Source organism: Rhinoderma darwinii, assembly GCF_050947455.1.
Source record: "Rhinoderma darwinii isolate aRhiDar2 chromosome 11 unlocalized genomic scaffold, aRhiDar2.hap1 SUPER_11_unloc_17, whole genome shotgun sequence".
NCBI lineage: Eukaryota > Metazoa > Chordata > Amphibia > Anura > Rhinodermatidae > Rhinoderma > Rhinoderma darwinii.
In genome coordinates, this window is record NW_027461848.1 from 277,224 (window position 1) to 296,397 (window position 19,174).

The 19,174-nt window shown below is 43.1% G+C and overlaps 1 long non-coding RNA gene across 1 annotated transcript; it reads left to right on the plus strand.

The window, feature by feature from the left end:
• Window positions 1–2,933: 2,933 nt before the first annotated feature.
• Window positions 2,934–8,698, plus strand: LOC142698021 (uncharacterized). The gene is made up of 4 exons (XR_012865645.1): window positions 2,934–3,719; window positions 3,972–4,174; window positions 5,843–5,937; window positions 8,192–8,698. It is a non-coding gene; the product is annotated as an uncharacterized LOC142698021 (long non-coding RNA).
• Window positions 8,699–19,174: the final 10,476 nt, after the last annotated feature.

Consider the following 19,174-nt stretch of genomic DNA (forward strand, 5'->3'; position numbering starts at 1 on the left):
GCATATCTAGGGAAAAATATAAATTTTTAATTTGCACCATCCACAGCGCATTCATTTATGGAAAAGACACGTGGGGTGAAAATGCTCACTACACCCCTTAATAAATGCCTTGAGGGGTGCAGTTTCCATAGTGGGGGTCACTTCTCAGGGGTTTATTTTTATTACTTCACATCTGAGCCTCTGCAGTTGTGAACCAATACTTTGTAAATCGCCAAATTAGGCCTCAATTTTACATGGTACGCTTTCACTCCTGAGCCTGGTCGACTGTCCAGGCAAGAGATTAGGGCCACATGTAGGATGTTTCTAAAACCAGGAAACCCAGCATAATAATTAGCGGGCTGTCTTGTTATGGTGGCACAAGCCGGGCACCACATATTGTCCACATATCTGTGGAAAACATCCCATTTTCACTCTGCAACATAGAGTTCATACTAATTTCTACAAAACACCTGCAGGGTTAAAATGCTCACTACACCCCTAGGTAAATGCATTGAGGGGTGTAGTTTCCAAAATTGGGTCACTTCTGGGGGGTTTCCACTGTTTTGGGCCCACAGGCGCCCAAAAACCAATCCAGCAACATCTGCACTCCAAATGGCGGTCCTTCCCTTCTGAGCCCTGCCGTTTGCCCAAACAGCAGTTTATGACCACATATGGGGTATTGCCGTACTCGGTAGAAATTGCTTTACAAATGTTGGGTTCTTTTTTTTCCTTTATTTGTTGCAAAAATGAAAAAATGTGCGCTAAAGCTACGTCTTATTGAAGAAAAAGGATTGTTTTTATTTTCACTGCCCAATTCTAATCAATTCTATGAAACATCTGTGGGGTCAAAATCCTCACTACGCCCCTAGATGAATTCCTCAAGAGGTGTAGTTTCCTAAATGGAGTCACTTTTTGGGCGTTTTCATTGTTTTTTCCCCTCAGGGGCTTTGCAAATGTGACATGGCCGCCGCAAACCATTCCTGCTAAATGTGATCTCCAAAAGCCAAATAGCGCTCTTTCCCTTCTAAGCCACGCCGTGTCTCCAAACAGCTGTTTATTACCACATGTGGGGTATTGTTTTACTCGGGAGAAATTGCTTTACAAATTTTGTGGTGCTTTTTCTCCTTCAGTCCTTGTGGACATGAGTAAAAATAAGCTAAACCTACATTTTCTTTGAAAAAATGTAGATTTTTATTTTCAGGGCCTACTTCCAATAATTTCTGCAAAAAACCTGTGGGGTCAAATCGCTTACTATACCCCTAGATAATTTCCTCAATGGGTGTAGTCTCCAAAATGGGGTCACTTGTGGGGGGTTTCCACTGTTTTGTCTCCTCAGGGACTTCGTAAATGTGACATGGCCTCCGCAAACCATTCCTGCTAAACTTGAGCTCCAAAAGCCAAATAGCGCTCTTTCCCTTCTCAGCCCTGCCGTGTGTCCAAACAACCGTTTATTACCACATGTGGGGTATTGTTTTACTCGGGAGAGATTGGTTTACAAATTTTACGGTGCTTTTTCTCCTTCAGTCCTTGTGGAAATGAGAAAAAATTAGCTAAACCTACATTTTCTTTGAAAAAATTTAGATTGTCATTTTCAGGGCCTATTTCCAATTATTTATGCAAAAAACCTGTTGGGTCAAAACGCTCACTATACCCCTAGGTAATTTCCTCAATGGGTGTAGTTTCCAAAATGGGGTCACTTGTGGGGGGTTTCCACTGTTTTGTCCCCTCAGGGGCTTTGTAAATGTGACATGGCCTCCGCAAACCATTCCTGCTAAACTTGAGCTCCAAAAGCCAAATAGCGCTCTTTCCCTTCTCAGCCCTGCCGTGTCTCCAAACAACCGTTTATTACCACATGTGGGGTATTGTTTTACTCGGGAGAAATTGCTTTACAAATTTTTCTCCTTTAGTTCTTGTGGAAATGAGAAAAAAAATCGCTAAACCTACATTTTCTTTGAAGAAATGTTGATTTTAATTTTCACGGTCTACTTCCAATAATTTCTGTAAAAAAACTGTGCGGTCAAAATGCTCACTACACCCCTAGATAATTTCCTTGGGGTTTGTAGTTTCCCAGATGGGGTCACTTTTGGGGGATTTTGACTGTTTTGGCACTGCAAGAGCCCTTCAAACCTGACATGGTGCCTAAAATTTATTCTAACAAAAATAAGGCCCCAAAATCCACTAGGTATTCCTTTGCTTCTGAGGCCGGTGTTTCAGTCCAGTAGCAAACTAGGGCCACATGTGGGATATTTCCTAAAACTGCAGAAACTGGGCAACAAATATTGAGTTGCATTTCTCTGGTAAAACCTTCTGTGTTATAAAAAAAATTGTACTAAAAATTTATTTCTGCAAAAAAATATGAAATTTGTAAATTTCACCTCTACTTTGCTTTAATTCCTGTGAAATGTATAAAGGGTTAAGACATTTTCTAAATGCTGTTTTGAATACTTTGAGGGGTGAAGTTTTTAAAATGGGGTTACTTTTTGGGGGTTTCTAATATATAAGGCCCTCAAAACCACTTCACAACTGAACTGGCCCCTGTAAAAATGGCCTTTTGAAATTTTCTTGAAAATGTGATAAATTGCTGCTAAAGTTCTAAGCCTTGTAACGTCCTAGAAAAATAAAAGGATGTTCAAAAAACGATGCCAATCTAAAGTAGACATATGGGGGATGTTAATTAGCAACAATTTTGTGTGGTATAACTGCCTGTCTTACAAGCAGATACATTTAAATTGGGAAAAATGCTAATTTTTGCAATTTTTCGCTAAATTTTGGTGTTTTTCACAATTAAATACTGAACATATCGAGCAAATTTTGCCAGTAACTTAAAGTCCAATGTGTCACGAGAAAACAATCTCAGAATCGCTTGGATAGGTGAAAGCATTCCGGAGTTATTACCACATAAAGTGAAACATGTCAGATTTGAAAAATGAGGCCCGGTCAGGAAGGTCAAAAGTGGCTAAAGAGGGAAGGGGTTAAGGGACAATACTCTGCTGGCACTGTATGGGGGCACTCTGCTTACTCTAATGATGGGGTCGCTCGCTGATAACTGAGGCTTCTTAGCTGTCCTTATGGTTGGCATTTACATAGGAAAGAAATTCTCAAACCACATCTCAAATCTCCCTGTAGTTGATTCTAAAAACAGACAAGTATGGCTCAGAAAAACGGCTGCAAACAAATAACCATTGATGTGAATGGAAATGAACAAAATGTTGTTCGCTTTCTGCGATTATTATTGACATGTTTTATAAGACATGTTACATCTCGTGTTATACACAGCAGGAGGTAACAGCACACGTCTTATCACACAGGAAGAGGAAATACATCAGAGAGGGAAACGGGAAGAGGAAGAGCAGCCATGTCATACAGGAAATACAGGAAGTGACATCATCACAGGAGGTAACAGCACACGTCTTATCACACAGGAAGAGGAAATACATCAGAAAGGGAAACAGGAAGAGGAAGAGCAGCCATGTCATACAGGAAATACAGGGAAGTGACATCATCACAGGAGGCAACAGCACACGTCTTATCACACAGGAAGAGGAAATACATCAGAAAGGGAAACGGGAAGAGGAAGAGCAGCCATGTCATACAGGAAATACAGGAAGTGACATCATCACAGGAGGTAACAGCACACGTCTTATCACACAGGAAGAGGAAATACATCAGAAAGGGAAACAGGAAGAGGAAGAGCAGCCATGTCATACAGGAAATACAGGGAAGTGACATCATCACAGGAGGCAACAGCACACGTCTTATCACACAGGAAGAGGAAATACATCAGAAAGGAAACAGGAAGAGGAAGAGCAGCCATGTCATACAGGAAATACAGGAAGTGACATCATCACAGGAGGTAACGTATATCCTGTGTGCGGGGACCCCAGAAATATGATGAGACTGACGTATCAGGGCTGATACATAGTAATGTTATGTTCCTGTTATGTTATTATATATCATTACGTGTGTGTTTAGGCTGTGCTTATATATGTGAGTAGGTCGGACCAGAAGGATCGCGTGTTCTGTATACAAGCTCCAGATAAGAAGAACATGGATCAGCACAACAACACCAGCGCTCCTGGGACTACGCTCCAACCACACAGCATTTCATCCGGAGGATCGACTGTTCCATAGTCCAAAACGTGGCTTCTCGGGTTCTATTCCTACAATGGAGGAAAAAGTCAATGACATATTTTCAGTAATTATTGTTACAAAATCTCCATTAAGGAAATCTCATGTATGGAATATTTTTTTGTATCACCTTAACTTCTGGTTACACCTGAAATGCCCTATAAGGGTATTTAGATATCATAGAGGGGGGTATCACGCTGGAGACCCTCTCTATGACCCAAATGGAAGCTCTGCGCCACCTCTGTCCAGAGGCTGTGTGTGGTATTGCAGCTTTTCTGTATTGAAATGTATAGGGCTAAGCTGTCCACACACCGCACATCACCTGTGGACAGGTGTGGCTCTGTTTTTGGAAGACAGCAGCTCTATTTTTATAATTATGTACAACCCCTTTAATGAAATAATCTCTTTAGAGGGTTTTCTCCATCTCAGACGTTTATGTGATATCCACCTATGCGCATGCACGCAGCTCTCTCCGTTCTGTACTATGGGAGTTACGCAAACAGTTCAACAGCGCTCAGCTGTTTCCGAAACTTCCATAGAACAGAATAGAGAGAGGGACGTGCGAGGCCTTTCCCAAGTCATTCTCCACCTGGAATCAGCAGCCATTAGACGGGACAGGGATCTGGGAACAAAGCAGGACAGGGTCAGGGAGAGACCTCCGTTTTCCACATAGGTGTGAGTCCCAGAGAAATAGTAAGATGGGAGTACCCCTTTAAATAAAACTTCTTGGTGATGATCCATTTTCTTAAGGTGTTAATTAAACTATGAAAAATAGATATTGGGATGCACTCCTCAATCAATTGGCGTGGTGCTAGTAAGGTAGGGACGAGAATCCCACAATATTGAAAATATACAACCCCAGCACTCACAGAGGTACGCAAAAGATCCAGATGCAAACAAATTTAAGTTTTATTGCAACAAAAGATGGTAAAGTTGAGGTGGAAAGCGACTTGGTAAGACGTTTCGGCCGAACCTCGGCCTTTGTCACGGTCGCTGTAAGACGATATCACTGGTATGGGTTGTCCGCCGGATATTCCCTGTGTGTCAAAGGACACACAGGGAATATCCGGCGGACAACCCATACCAGTGATATCGTCTTACAGCGACCGTGACAAAGGCCGAGGTTCGGCCGAAACGTCTTACCAAGTCGCTTTCCACCTCAACTTTACCATCTTTTGTTGCAATAAAACTTAAATTTGTTTGCATCTGGATCTTTTGCGTACCTCTGTGAGTGCTGGGGTTGTATATTTTTAATTAAACTATGGACAGTGGGGGCGAAGAACCCGCACCCAAAATATCTATACTGAGTGACATGCCTGTTACTAACGCTGTATACAAGCTCCCCCCGTATAACAGACAGGGCCCTCACTGAGACTTTGTAGGGGCTCCTAGAGACAAATATATATTGATGTACAGACATTTTCCCCCCCGTTATTGTGCAGCGAGACCTCCCCCCGTATAACAGACAGGCCCCTCACTGAGACTTTGTAGGGGCTCCTAGAGACAAATATATATTGATGTACAGACATTTCCCCACCCCCCGTTATTGTGCAGCGAGACCTCCCCACATATAACAGGCAGGACCCTCACTGACCCCCTGGACAGACACATAGGCCTGAATATATTTATATCTTTATATTTTCCATTATTCACCTGCAGGAAATGTTATTATTAGAAATGGGGAGAAATACTTTGTGTTTTTTTCGTTTCTGATGTTATTTTTGTTACTTCTCAGGTATAAGGAGAAAAGTATCCGGCACAGACAAGATGAGACGTGGATGAAGATGTGCGGAGGACTGTACCCCCCCGGGAAAGAGCGGGCTGTCACTGGTATTACCATGGGGCAGATTTACTAAGGCCTCATGCACACGACCGTAGTGAGGTGCATTGACCGTGACTTGCGGCTCGTACGTCCGCGGAGTGTCACCCACGGCCGCCCTCAAATCGCGGGCCGTGCATATGACCGCGTGCATTATTTTCTATGAGCCTGTACCGCAAAACACGACCGTAATAAGACATGTCCGTTGTTTTTGCGGTCCCGGTTCCTGGGCAATGCACGGACCGTGGAAACCAAGGTCGTGTGCCCATATGGGCCCATTGAAATGAATGGGGCCGCAATTCACCTGCAGATTTGCGGGTGAATTGCGACCGCAAAAATAAGTTAGTGTGCATGGGGCCTAAAACTATCTGAGTTTTACACAGTGTAAACTGATACAAGGAAGTCAGAAACTGCGCCAAATTGATCACAGTGGTGCACGATGTATGATAGATTTTACTAGACATGTTAGACACTTTTCTCTTCCTTATACCACCTCTTGGTTGGCTTATTTTAAGACACGCCCTTTATTCTAGGCCACACCCCTTGTCAAGCACGCCGCAAAATGTGTCTAAAACAATTAATAAATATGGCGCACAACATGTACGCCATAATTCTGGCTCAATTTGAATAGTAAATCTGCCCTACTATATATGTCATATAGATTTGGGGTTAGTATTCAGGGCATATTCCCTATTTAAAGAATTGATAAGAGTCGGGAATCCTTCAGCTTAGTCCATTCTCTCTACTATCAGTCAGTACAGGGAGTAGTAGTACATAGAAAACATTACATTGTCACCATGTCAGCTTTATTCTGCCTGCACTGACAGCACAAAGTCTTCATGGTGACTGCAGGACTGGAAGTCAAGGACCACCTCTATGATGTCCGCGGGACCTAATAGGGATATGGCGCTTTTTCCATTTAAGAATTTGTCAATGAGCTGATAATCCCAGTGCCAATTCTGGCTGCAAGTAATATATAAAGGGGCACACCTACCTCAAGTACTGGCACAGTATAAGGTCATCAGGGTGACTGCAGGACTGGAATTAACGCTCTTTTATGAAAAGGGTGTTTTGCAATGTTCGGCACATGGCAGCTTTGTGTATATAGTAGTATATAGACCCTACTGCACTGATTCTTCATACTATACCCTAATATAGCATAGTTGACAATATTTGGAATTTCTTTCTAGGGACACTTTGGTTTCAGATGGATTGAGACAGGACTTGACAGGGCGTACCTTTGACAGAACGTGGTTCATTGGGCATGGCTTGTCATGGGGCAGGGTTAGTGGGAATACACTTTGTGTACCAGATATTCCCTGTATTCTGTCCTCACTATAAAAACCTTGCAGTAAGGACAGTATAGAGGGAGGGTATCGCCTGCAGAAGTGATCTAAGTAAGTATGGCACGTGACCACTGTGGCCAGTGATTGACTAGTGCGATCATGTGCCGATACGGGACATCACTGGTCCAGCCTATGTAAACAGGCCGGCAGGGGATTGTGAACCGCCGGCACTGGAGCCGCAGAGAATTAGAAGGTGGGTATTTGCTAAATGGTGCAATTTTCAGTTTGAATTACAATTTTTATAAAGCCTGGAAAACCCCTTTAATACCAAACCCTAAAATGTATTCAGACCCCGGACAAATTCCCTTTATGTACTTCCCGCTCCTTTAGCAGCTCTGGGTCCCATTCGGCTCCGGACCCCACCTCTGCTGGCTGAGCCAGGAGCTGTTAGTGATATTGGCCTTTACATATTGGAGTAATCCAATAGATAACAACCAATTTTTTAATAAAATCCTGCGATGTAGTTTGGGTGGGCACTGCGCCTTTGATTGCATGACAAATTTTTCTTGGAGTTCCCCTTTAAAAATTGGTAAGCGGCGGGTAACACAAATACTTCACACGTGGACGGTAAAGTAAAACCCATTTTATTTTGACTGTGTTTCTGGACTGGACTGGTCCGGGACTAAACTTGACTGGTCCCTTCGTCAGGTTAAGATCAGATAAAGGGACAAGTCGTGCCAGAAACGCGTATTTAAATAAAATTCTACCATCGCTTGGTGCCCTATCTGTCCCCGTTTTGAAACCATTGTGTTAACCGCATCTTAAAGTTGAGCAGATTTACTTGTGAATTTTGTATCTTAGTTGAACATAGAACGCACTATCTACCTACCTGGCAGACAAAGGGTCTTGGTGTGGGTCACGGGGAATATCTTCAAGAGAGCAACTCTTCACTAGGACATTTTATTTATTCTTGTTTCAGAACTGAAGGGAATGTACCGTACAACATCAGCAGGAGGAAGCCCTGGTGTCGAGAACGTCAGCCATGGAAAGGGATGTGCCAGATCAAGGTCTGAAAGCTAAAGAGGCAGCAGATATGAACCACTAATGTCCATCTAAGAGTGCCGGAACGTCATCCGTCCACACCTCCTCCTTCCCATCCCCCACTGTCCAGAAGGGGATTTTAAGATCCATCCAATTAAAAGACAACTGTCCAGAAGTCTTTGAAAATGAAGCCTTGTCCATGATTCGCAGGGCTGCGGTGAAGTACAATGGTTTTGGGTGTTTAATGGCAAGTCTCTTCAGATGCCCGGCAATGGACTTCCTCCCCTCGTCCTGTTTGGTAGGGTCTCTGCACTCCCTTTCCTGTAGAACAGCTGCCCCTACAGATTCCCAAGGCCATCCATATTTTTTTCCTGTCTGGCTGATAGCAACACATGTCAATAAAAACATACCTCAATGTATTTATTGTATTTCTAATAAAAATGGATAGACAAATACATAAAAGTAATTTGTTTTAATTCCAAAGAACTTTCATAAAATCTATATTATACCTGTGTAATCAATTGTGGACATGGTCACTGATTCATTGAAGAATGAGTAGGTAACCCATGGAGTAACATCCAAACAAGAAAGACATCTTCCTGCTACAAAAACAGAGGTCATAATCAGGACGAACGTACACCACCATACAACAAAGTCCAGCAAAGAAATCCCCCAGCCTGAGACATACTGTACTCCGTGTCAGAAGAACAAGAAGCTACAAAAAGAGAGACAACTGCATCCAGTCGATGTTCTTATCAACCAAGAGGTTTAAAAGGTGAGAAGACACATTTACATTTTTTTTCACGGTATTACTCTAGGGAGCGCTCCTGTTATCATCTTTTTCTCACACTGTATTTTCCTAAGGTACTGTATACATTTCACTCATTAATGCTGACCTAGCCAAGTGAGCACACAACAAAGTAAGCCTGCACACCCAAATAGAGTACCAACCATCTACACATCATGCCAATAAAGGAGTTTTGCCTTTGCACAGTGCTCCAAGGGGAGCACAATACAACTTCAATACTGCAAATACCTAACCTGAACGTCACATCTGCACCTTCCTCTTCTTCTCTTTTGAAGATGTTAGTGTACAGAGTAGTAGGGGAATTGACCAGACATGATGTGCTGCCTCGTGGATATGTCCTATATGGTCAGCCGCCATTCCGAACGAAGCGCCAACTACTGGATGTACCAGCAACCAGAACGGCACATTGCCTGATGAAGGTCATGTAATGACCGAAGCGTCGCACTAAGCCTCTGTCATCTACAACCACTTGAAAAAAATCAAGATTTCTTCTTTAAACTTCAGCTTTGTGTGCCAAATACTTATTTTGACTACGATTGGGTTGGGACCCTATTCGTGCACCTACATCGTCCAGTGCGTTCTGAACCACTACTTATCTGGCACAGACCATCCTGGAGCTGAATATCTCTGAGGCTGCTCTTTCAAAGTTGCTAATGTAGCTCATCTGGGCTCCATAGACCCAACCTTTATATATGACTCCTAGAGAAATGGGTTAGTGAAAGAAAAAGGTAGAATTCAGATCCTGGAGGCCATTGAGTATGTCAACCTTTGGACCTTGATTGGCACCTACGCCATATTTTCAGAGTAATCCATCAGATGTCTCAAGAAGAACATTTTATGAGAAAAGGACAATGTTGATGAGATTGCAGGTCCTCCTGTTTCTAACTCAGATAATTATTACCCAGTATCCAGGTAAATAGTGCATACAAAGTCCAGAAAAATAACCAGGCGACTGTCCCGATAAACATTGGATACCGCGCCCAGAAATGGTGCATTGTGCCCCGATAAATATTTCCTTAAAAGGAATGTCCGAGAAATTAAACTAGTTGCATGGAATGTTTTGAAATGAAAAAACAGCCATTACTCTCCTGTTAAATCCCCTGCGCCCATGATCTGGTGGTCAACCCGATGGGTTGATTGAAGAGACTACCCTACGTGGATAGACAACCGCTACAAAATTCTCACCCAAAAATTAAGATATGGAATAGGTTACCCCCTTCTATGTCAGATCGAATAGCCGTAATTAAAATGATAGTATTACCCCAGTTGTTGTATCCACTGATTAACAGTCCCATATGGATAGGAGAAAAGACGTTTAAATGCATAGAAAGCTTAACCCCTTCCCGACATTTGTCGTAAATATACGAAATGGAAAGCCAGTGCTTTCCGCAAAATGTCATATACTTACGCCAAATGTTTGGCACCGGCTCAGAAGCTGAGTCGGTGCCATCATCGCCGGATCTCAGCTGTATCTGACAGCTGACATCCAGCTGTAATGGCGGGGACCAAAATTAGCTTCGATCCCCACCATTAACCCCTTCAATGCAGCGTTCAAACCTGATCGCTACATTTAAGCTGTTTGCAGCTCATCGGAACCACAGCAATGAAATTGCTGGGGTTCCGGTGGCTGCAATAGCAACCGGAGGCCTAATACTGGCCTCCCAGTCTGCCTAGCACGGAAGCCGGTCAAGATCCGCCCAGCGGCGGAGCCTGATCGGCTTCCGTAGCCGCCGGCCAGATGGCGCCGACTCAGGAGCTGATCCAGCGTCATCAGCGGTGGAGGTCAGCTGTATATTACAGCTGACATCCACATGAAATGGTAGGATCCGATCCCTGCCAGTAACCCCTTTGATGCAGCAATCGAAAGCGATTTCTGCATCTTAGCGGTTGCTAGCAGATCGCCAGCCCTGACAGCCAATCAGGACTTGCGATTGCTGCTATGGCAACAGGAGACACAATGGCCTCCTGCTAGCCATTACGGAAGCTGATTAGGCTTGCTGTCAGTGAATAACTGACAGATCTAATACATTGCAATGTATTAGAAAAAAACTAAAGCTGACAGTTGGACCGTCAAGTCCCCTAGTGGGACTTGAGAAAAAGTGTATAAAAAAGTGTAAAAAAAAAAGTGAAAAAAATAAAAGTATGAAAACAATAAAAGTTTCAAGTAATAAAATAAAACACAATCGCCCTTTTTCACTTATCAAGTCCTTTTTTATTGAAAAATAATAATAAACCATATGTATTTGGTATCGCCGGGACTGTAACGACCTCAGGTATCAAAATATTATATTATTTATTGCACACGATGAACAACGTAAAAAAAAAACGTAAAAAACTTTACCAGAGTTTCTGTTTTTTGGTCACTTTGACCTACATATATTGGAATAAAAAGTGATCAAAAAGTCGCACGTATCCAAAAATGGTACCTATAAAAACTATAGCTCGTCTCACAAAAAACAAGCCCTCATACAGCTCCGTCGACAAAAAAAGTAAAAAAGTTATGGTTCTCACAACCTGGCGACAGAAAAAATACATTATTTTTACAAAAGTAATTTTATTGTGCAAAAAGTTGTAAAACATAAAAAAGTGCTAGAAATTAGGTATCGCCGGAATCGTACTGACCCGCAGAATGAAGGTAACATGTAATTTATAATGCTTGGTGAATGCTGTCTAAAAAAAACTAAAAAAAAACTATGCCAGAATTGTATTTTTTTGTTTACCTGGCCTTCCAAAAACTAGGATAAGAGGTGATCAAAAAGTTGCATGTACCCCAAAATGGTACCAATAATAACTACAGCTCGTCCCACAAAAAAACAGCCCTCATACCGCTACGTCTATGAATAAATAAAATTAGTTATGGCTCCAATAAGTCAGGAAAGAAAAAATATGCAGTTGTACCCGAGGGGAACATTTCTTCTGTTTCAAGAGGCGATTTACCAAGGACCTAAAATTAGGGAACCAGGAAGGGGAGGGCCCAAACATATCTGCTGGAAGCGAGGGTGCCCGTATTATACCAGGACAACACTTCACAGCAAAATTCCCCAAACTGCAAAGGTGCGGAGTGTGGACCAAAAGGGGGATAAGAAAGGACGCCATATATCAGTGCGGAAAGGATTGCTTCACAGCGTAACACACATCTATTAATCATTTTATTGCTTTTTTACCCCATTATTATGCCACCTGACTATGTCCCTGATGTACTCTGCCCAGCTTACATGTACCCCCACATTATAAATGGAAACACCAGCAATAATCAAACAAATCTACTACCAAGCAAAATCCGCTCTCAAAAAGCCAAATGGCGCTCCCTGCACTCTGAACCCTACAATGTGCCCAAACAGCAGTTTACTTCCACATATATGGCATTGTAATACCCGGGAGAATCCTTTTAACAGTTTTTGGGGTGTGTGTCTCCAGTGGCATAAGCTGGGTATGACATATTTGTCACTGAAATGGCATATCTAGGGAAAAATATACGTTTTTAATTTGCACCATCCGCAGTGCAATCATTTATGGAAAAGACCTGTGGGGTGAAAATGCTCACTACACCCCTTAATAAATGCCTTGAGGGGTGTAGTTTCCAAATGGGGTCATTTTTCAGGGGTTTCTTTTTATTATTCCACATCTGAGCCTCTGCAGTTGTGAACCAATACTTTGTAAATCGACAAATTAGGCCTCAATTTTACATGGTACACTTTCACTCCTGAGCCTGGTCGAATGTCAGGGCAAAAGATTAGGGCCCCATGTAGGGTGTTTCTAAAACCGGGAAACACTGCATAATAATTAGAGAGCTGTCTTGTTATGGTGGCACAAGCTGGGCACCACATATTGGCATATCTATGGAAAAACTCCCATTTTCACTCTGCAACATCGAGTGCACACTAAATTCTACAAAACACCTGCAGGGTTAAAATGCTTACTACAGGTAAATGCATTGAGGGGTGTAGTTTCCAAAATTGGGTCACTTCCGGGGGGTTTCCGCTGTTTTGGACCCACAGGCACCCAGAAACCAATCCAGCAACATTTACACTCCAAATGGCGCTCCTTCCCTTCTGAGCCCTGCCGTGTGCCCAAACAGCAGTTTATAACCACATATGGGGTATTTCCATACTCGGGAGAAATTTCTTTACAAATGTTGTGTTCTTTTTTTCCTTTATTTGTTGGTAAAATGAAAAATTTTCGCTAAAGCTACGTCTTATTGAAGAAAAAGGATTGTTTTTATTTTCACTGCCCAATTCTAATAAATTCTATGAAACATCTGTGGGGTCAAAATGCTCACTACACCCCTAGATGAATTCCTCAAGAGGTGTAGTTTCCTAAATGGAGTCACTTTTTGGGCGTTTTCATTGTTTTGTCCCCTCAGGAGCTTTGCAAATGTGACATGGCCTCTGCAAACCATTCCTGCTAAATGTGATCTCCAAAAGCCAAATAGCGCTCTTTCCCTTCTAAGCCCTGCCGTGTGTCCAAACAGCCGGTTATTACCACATGTGGGGTATTTTTTTACTCGGGAGAAATTGCCTTACAAATTTTGTGGTGCTTCTTCTCCTTCAGAAACAAGTGCAGGTAAAAAAGTGGATCTTTTCAAAGGCGCTGCTGTGTGGTGAGAATGATGTGAAACGAAGTCCCGAGGTGTTATTGATAAGTTCAATTTATTGTGAGTGGCTACGCGTTTCGACGATGAACAATCGTCTTCATCAGGCCATGTACATATCAGAAAGGACACAACTTATATAGCATATAGGTTCAAATTAACATAAGTGAAAAAAAAACGCCAAATCTGACGGGGTCAAGGTGCGATCGTGACGTCACTCCCGGCTTTTTTACACACTGTTCCCATCGCAGGGCTATGAATGCGTAATGTATTTTAACAAACAAGCCAAATATTTACTAGTAGACTGAGATACAATTGAAAGAATGAAAAGAAAAAATGAAGAATAAAATAAAAGAAAAAATGAAGAATGTAGCTGGGTTGGAATGAACGAAGCCGGGACGCGGCTTCGTTACCAGGACAACCAAGCGGGGATCAGAGCGAGGGAGCGAATGGATAGATCTATGCTTGCCGTAGGTAAGATATTGAACAAATTAAAAACTGCTTAAAAAACATGTATTATTTAAATACGAGATGCACATAGATACAGTATCAGACATAGATATTCTTTTGTGACAGCACGGATAAAACATTAGATAACTAAATTTAGCGTGGTTCGCAACTTGGTTCGATCCTGATTTTGATTGGAATATGTAGCATATTTTAAAACTGGAATGTAATTTAATATGAAGATCTTATTCTTTACAATACCTAATACTATTCTTGCTGAGAAACATCCCATACTTATTCCCTTAGTGACAACTAAACCCCTTTCCCACCACTCAGACCTGGATTGCAATTCCACACAATCCGGTCCCTTACCTAGCAAGGGACTAATTACTGAAATACCTCTGAATGCCTTTAGGGCATCTGATTTGGATTATCACTACTCCAAGTTATTTTCAATACCTGAACCAATGGAAGTCCTGACTATTCCTGACTCCCCCTCCTCCTCACATAACGATTCCATGGAAGATAGCTTGATTTCCTTACTCCAACTATCAGTGCACAGCACCCCCCAGTCCTCCCCTCCTGGCACACATACAAGCCCTCGTAGGAGCTTTTCCACATCTCTACCTATCATAGACAACCCCTCCAATATTGATTTAGCAACATCCTTACTTGACATCACCTATGCAGCAACCTCTTTTTTGGGCCTTCCCTCAGAACTTACCAGACCCCCATTAACCCCCACAGTTTCCAGCAACGACATTCTCCTACCATATATAATGAGCCCCAAAGCACAAACCATCACCCGTTTTTTTCCGAAAATACAGAAAATTTCCATAAAAAGAAAACTAAATACAGACATAGAGGACGGAGAGGAGGCAGGAAACACAATAAGCCAATGTCCGAGATTGAACCCAAAGAAAAACCGAATAAAACAATAAAAATATTTAATTTGTCATCCTACACGCTAAACACCCATGAGACAAATTTGCTCAACAAAGGACTGTCCTTTTGCCCCACATCTTTATCTAATGATTTTGATTTATTTATGGACCTCAACCGTTTTATTAGAAAGCTTACTCTCATCAGACACTTTGCTTTACAGAAACCCAGTATACCATCCATTACATTAGAGGATCCACAGATACCTCCTCCAAATTTAAAAGCCATCCCAGTTGAAGTTTACTCCAAATCTGAATTTTACCCTATCCATCACCAGGGTCCCCTCATTGAAACTTTTTCAACACTAGTGAGTAATGAATTCAGGACGTTAGAGACTCCCCATCTCTATCAAGATAATCTAACCTCACATGAAAGAAGGGCTATCAAATCCCTGCAAAATAACAAAGACATAGTCATTCGTCCTGCCGACAAAGGGGGAGGAATAGTGATCCAGAACAGAGACAATTATCTCGAGGAAACCATGAGGATTTTAAATGACAACACTTTTTATTGTAAATTAACGTCCAATCCCCTTCCTGCCTAGATATGTAAATATACATCTATGATTGAGAAAGCCTTCCAGGAGGGCCTACTCACGAAAAAAGAAAAAAGTTTTTTACATGTACCATTCCCTAACATACCTTTTATCTATCATCTCCCCAAAATCCACAAAACACTCACAGACCCCCCCGGACGTCCCATCATTTCAGGAATCGGCTCATTAACCAGTAACCTCTCTCACTTTGTAGACCTACACCTTCAACCATTTGTACTTATGTTACCATCTTATCTCAAAGACTCTACTCAACTAATCAGAGATCTATTCAATCTCAAAATTGACGCAACCACATCCAACATACATTTTTTAACAGCTGATGTAACCTCTTTATACAGTAATATCCCACATAATAAAGGCATGCAGGTAACCAAATCATTCCTATCATCTAATGTCCTAATCCCTGATAATCAAGTTTCCTTCCTAACCGATTGCATTGATTTTATTCTTCATCATAACACATTCACTTTTAATAACAGTTTTTATAATCAAATCAGAGGCTGTGCGATGGGTACGAGATTCGCACCAGCCTACGCAAATCTGTACATGGGGGCCTTCGAAGAGGAATACATTTTTGGGGAACATTCTTTTAAAAATAACATTCTTTTATATAGGCGTTACATCGACGACCTGTTCTTCGTGTGGACAGGATCAGAAAACGAAGCTTCTAGTTTTATATAACTTTTAAACACTAACAGTTATGATATCTCTTTCACGCACACTTTTTCTGAAATCTCAATCGATTACCTGGACCTAAACATCAGCTATGACATCATGACTGAACGTTTTGTCACAAAAACTCACTTTAAATCTGTCGATGTGAACAGCTATATCGACTTCAAAAGTGCCCACTATCGCCCGTGGTTAACCAATGTACCCTTCGGTCAATTTAGAAGAGTACGTAAAAATTGCAGTACCAACGTAAATTTAAAATCAGAGTGCAATATTTTAGAGAGAAGATTTAGAGAAAAGAGCTTCCCTCTAAAACTGATCAAAGATGCAAGACTAAAAGCCTCACTATTATCTCAGGACTCCTGCCTAATCCCTGTACAGAGAAAACCAGAACCAAATAAATATAACGCCAATTTCATCACAACATTTAACCAAGGGAACAAGACAATCAGGTCAATCTTGCACAAATATTGGCACATCATAAAAAGTGACCCTTACCTCAAAGATGCGATACCCGCTCATCCAAGCATCACTTTTCGACGATCGCTAACTCTGAAAAATATTCTGGCCCCCAGCAGAATCCGTAAACCCCAAACAATATCAGCAACGTTTCTATCCAGACCCAATGGCTCCTACAAATGTGGCCACCCACGATGCCTATGCTGCAATAGTATCAATAACAAAAAATACTCATATACATCAACAGTCACAAAAGAGTCCTTTCCAATCAAGTCACCCCTAAGCTGTAGTAGTACATATGTGATTTATCTATTGGAATGTACATGCCAACTCCAATATGTAGGGAGAACGACACAACACCTCAGATCCAGAATAAACAAACATAGATTCAATGTGAACACAGGCTTTTTGAAACATAGTGTGTCTCGCCATTTCACTCACATACATAAATGCCAATTCAATCAAATCACAGTTACACCCATCGAAGAGATACATCACGACGTTCACAACAGATTTAATAAACTCAAACAGAGGGAAAATTATTGGATTTTTAAATTGCAGACTTTACACCCAAGAGGTTTGAATGACATCTCTGAATTATCATTGGACTAACCTACACCTCAAAAATTTGTACAAAATATTTGAGGCCAAATGATCTCCAAATTATCACATATCATTAAACATTTGTAATCTGACTGCCTAATTTACTCATTTATTTTTCTTTGTGCTACGCAACCCTCGTCTGTATGTATTTTCCTTTTAAAACAGCAAAATTCTCACATATTATCGTTTTTAACCTTAATGGATTTTTTTATCAACTTACCTGTGGTATGTTCTGCCTGTCCAGTAAGCCCAGCGTAATGTAGGCGCAGCCGTAATGAAGGAAGCGCATGACTAGGTGTTTGGGAGTTCTAGGCTATTATGTTCTAGGTATTATGTTTTAGGCTATATTTATAGGGATTGGAGGGTTATGTGAAAGGGGCATGGGGCAAAATGTATCTATATGTGGTGGGTGGAGAATAAAGTATATAAGTCCATGCGGGGAAGAGGCAGCCCTCTTTCCCGCTGGACAACAGGAGAAAGTTTTGTCCTGTTATTACATTTAAAAAATATATATATATATATATCATATTTTTCACTTACCTGATGAACGCGGCGATGGAGACAACGATGGCCAGGATCCGGGATGCAGCGATGCAGCACGGCGTGGGATGGCTGGATGCGCTGATTGCCGGGGCTCTTCCTCCGGTTCCAGCGGCTGGAGAGGAGAGTGAGGGACGCAGCAGCAGGCGTTCCAGGCCTCAGGAGAGGCCTTCATCAGCAGAAACACCTCGGTCTGGTCGGCGCCGAGGGAGCCCCTCCAGGGACCCTCCTCCTCCTGCTGGTCCGGAGCTGCACCCTGGCGACGGGCCGCGGAGGTCTGGGAGGAATCCCATCAGGCGGGCAAGACCGGAGGTGACAGGAGGGGGGGGGCCGCGGCGGCCATCTTCCTCCCTCCTGTCTGCAACGACAAGACCGGAAGTGGAGGCGGAACCGGAAGTGGAGGCTGAACCGGAAGTACACGCTGAACCGGAAGTGCACGCTGAACCGGAAGTGCACACTGAACCGGAAGTGACGGCTTTCTCCGGCGCCGATGTTCCTGGTGCCGGAAGAGCTCTTCAGAAGGACGTCCGGACATCAGACCCGATCCGGAGGAAGAGGCGGGCGGCCTCCAGATGGGGAGCGAGATCGCCTCCTGCTGGAGCAGGGAGGCGTGTGGCGGCGGCAGCGACCGGAAGGACCCGGGCAGCTTCGGTGAGCGACGCCGGGCCCTATCCGGAAAAGGGGGGGCAGCGGTCTGCGAGACAAGTGACGAGCAGAAGATTTATTTTTGACAGCCCTGCAGAAGGACTGGATCGGCAGGGCTGTCAGTCTGAATATGTCGCGCCACCAGCGGGTGGCAGGATCGTGGACAAATATGTCGCGCCACCAGCGGGTGGCAGGACCGTGGACGGGCCGCGTTCCGCTGGGCCTAGAGCTTCACCGACCAGAAGTGCGCGGAGTTACGGGGAGCATGGGGTGCAGGAGCACCACTCCCTAGGATCGTCACGACCGACGCCTGGATTATCTGGAGTGATGGACGCGTCCGCTGGGAGGTCACCTCAGGGACGTACGGGTGAGTTTACCACGGATGTGGTGCCGGGGATGTGTGGGGGGGATGTGGGGGGGATGTTGTCAATGTCACAGATGCAATTGTTGTTTAGAGGGATGCAGGAGTATTTTATGAGAACTGTGCCAGGCGTAGAGCAGTCGCCAGCGAGGGTATGGGGCGCTGCTAGTGAGGCATCTGCTAGTGCGGCAGGGAGTGCGGTTGCTAATGAGGCGATTTCTGGTGCAGCTGCGGCAGGGATTGCGGGTGTTAGTGAAGTGGCGCCGGTTGTGGGTGCCGTAGTGGCGGTGGAAAAAG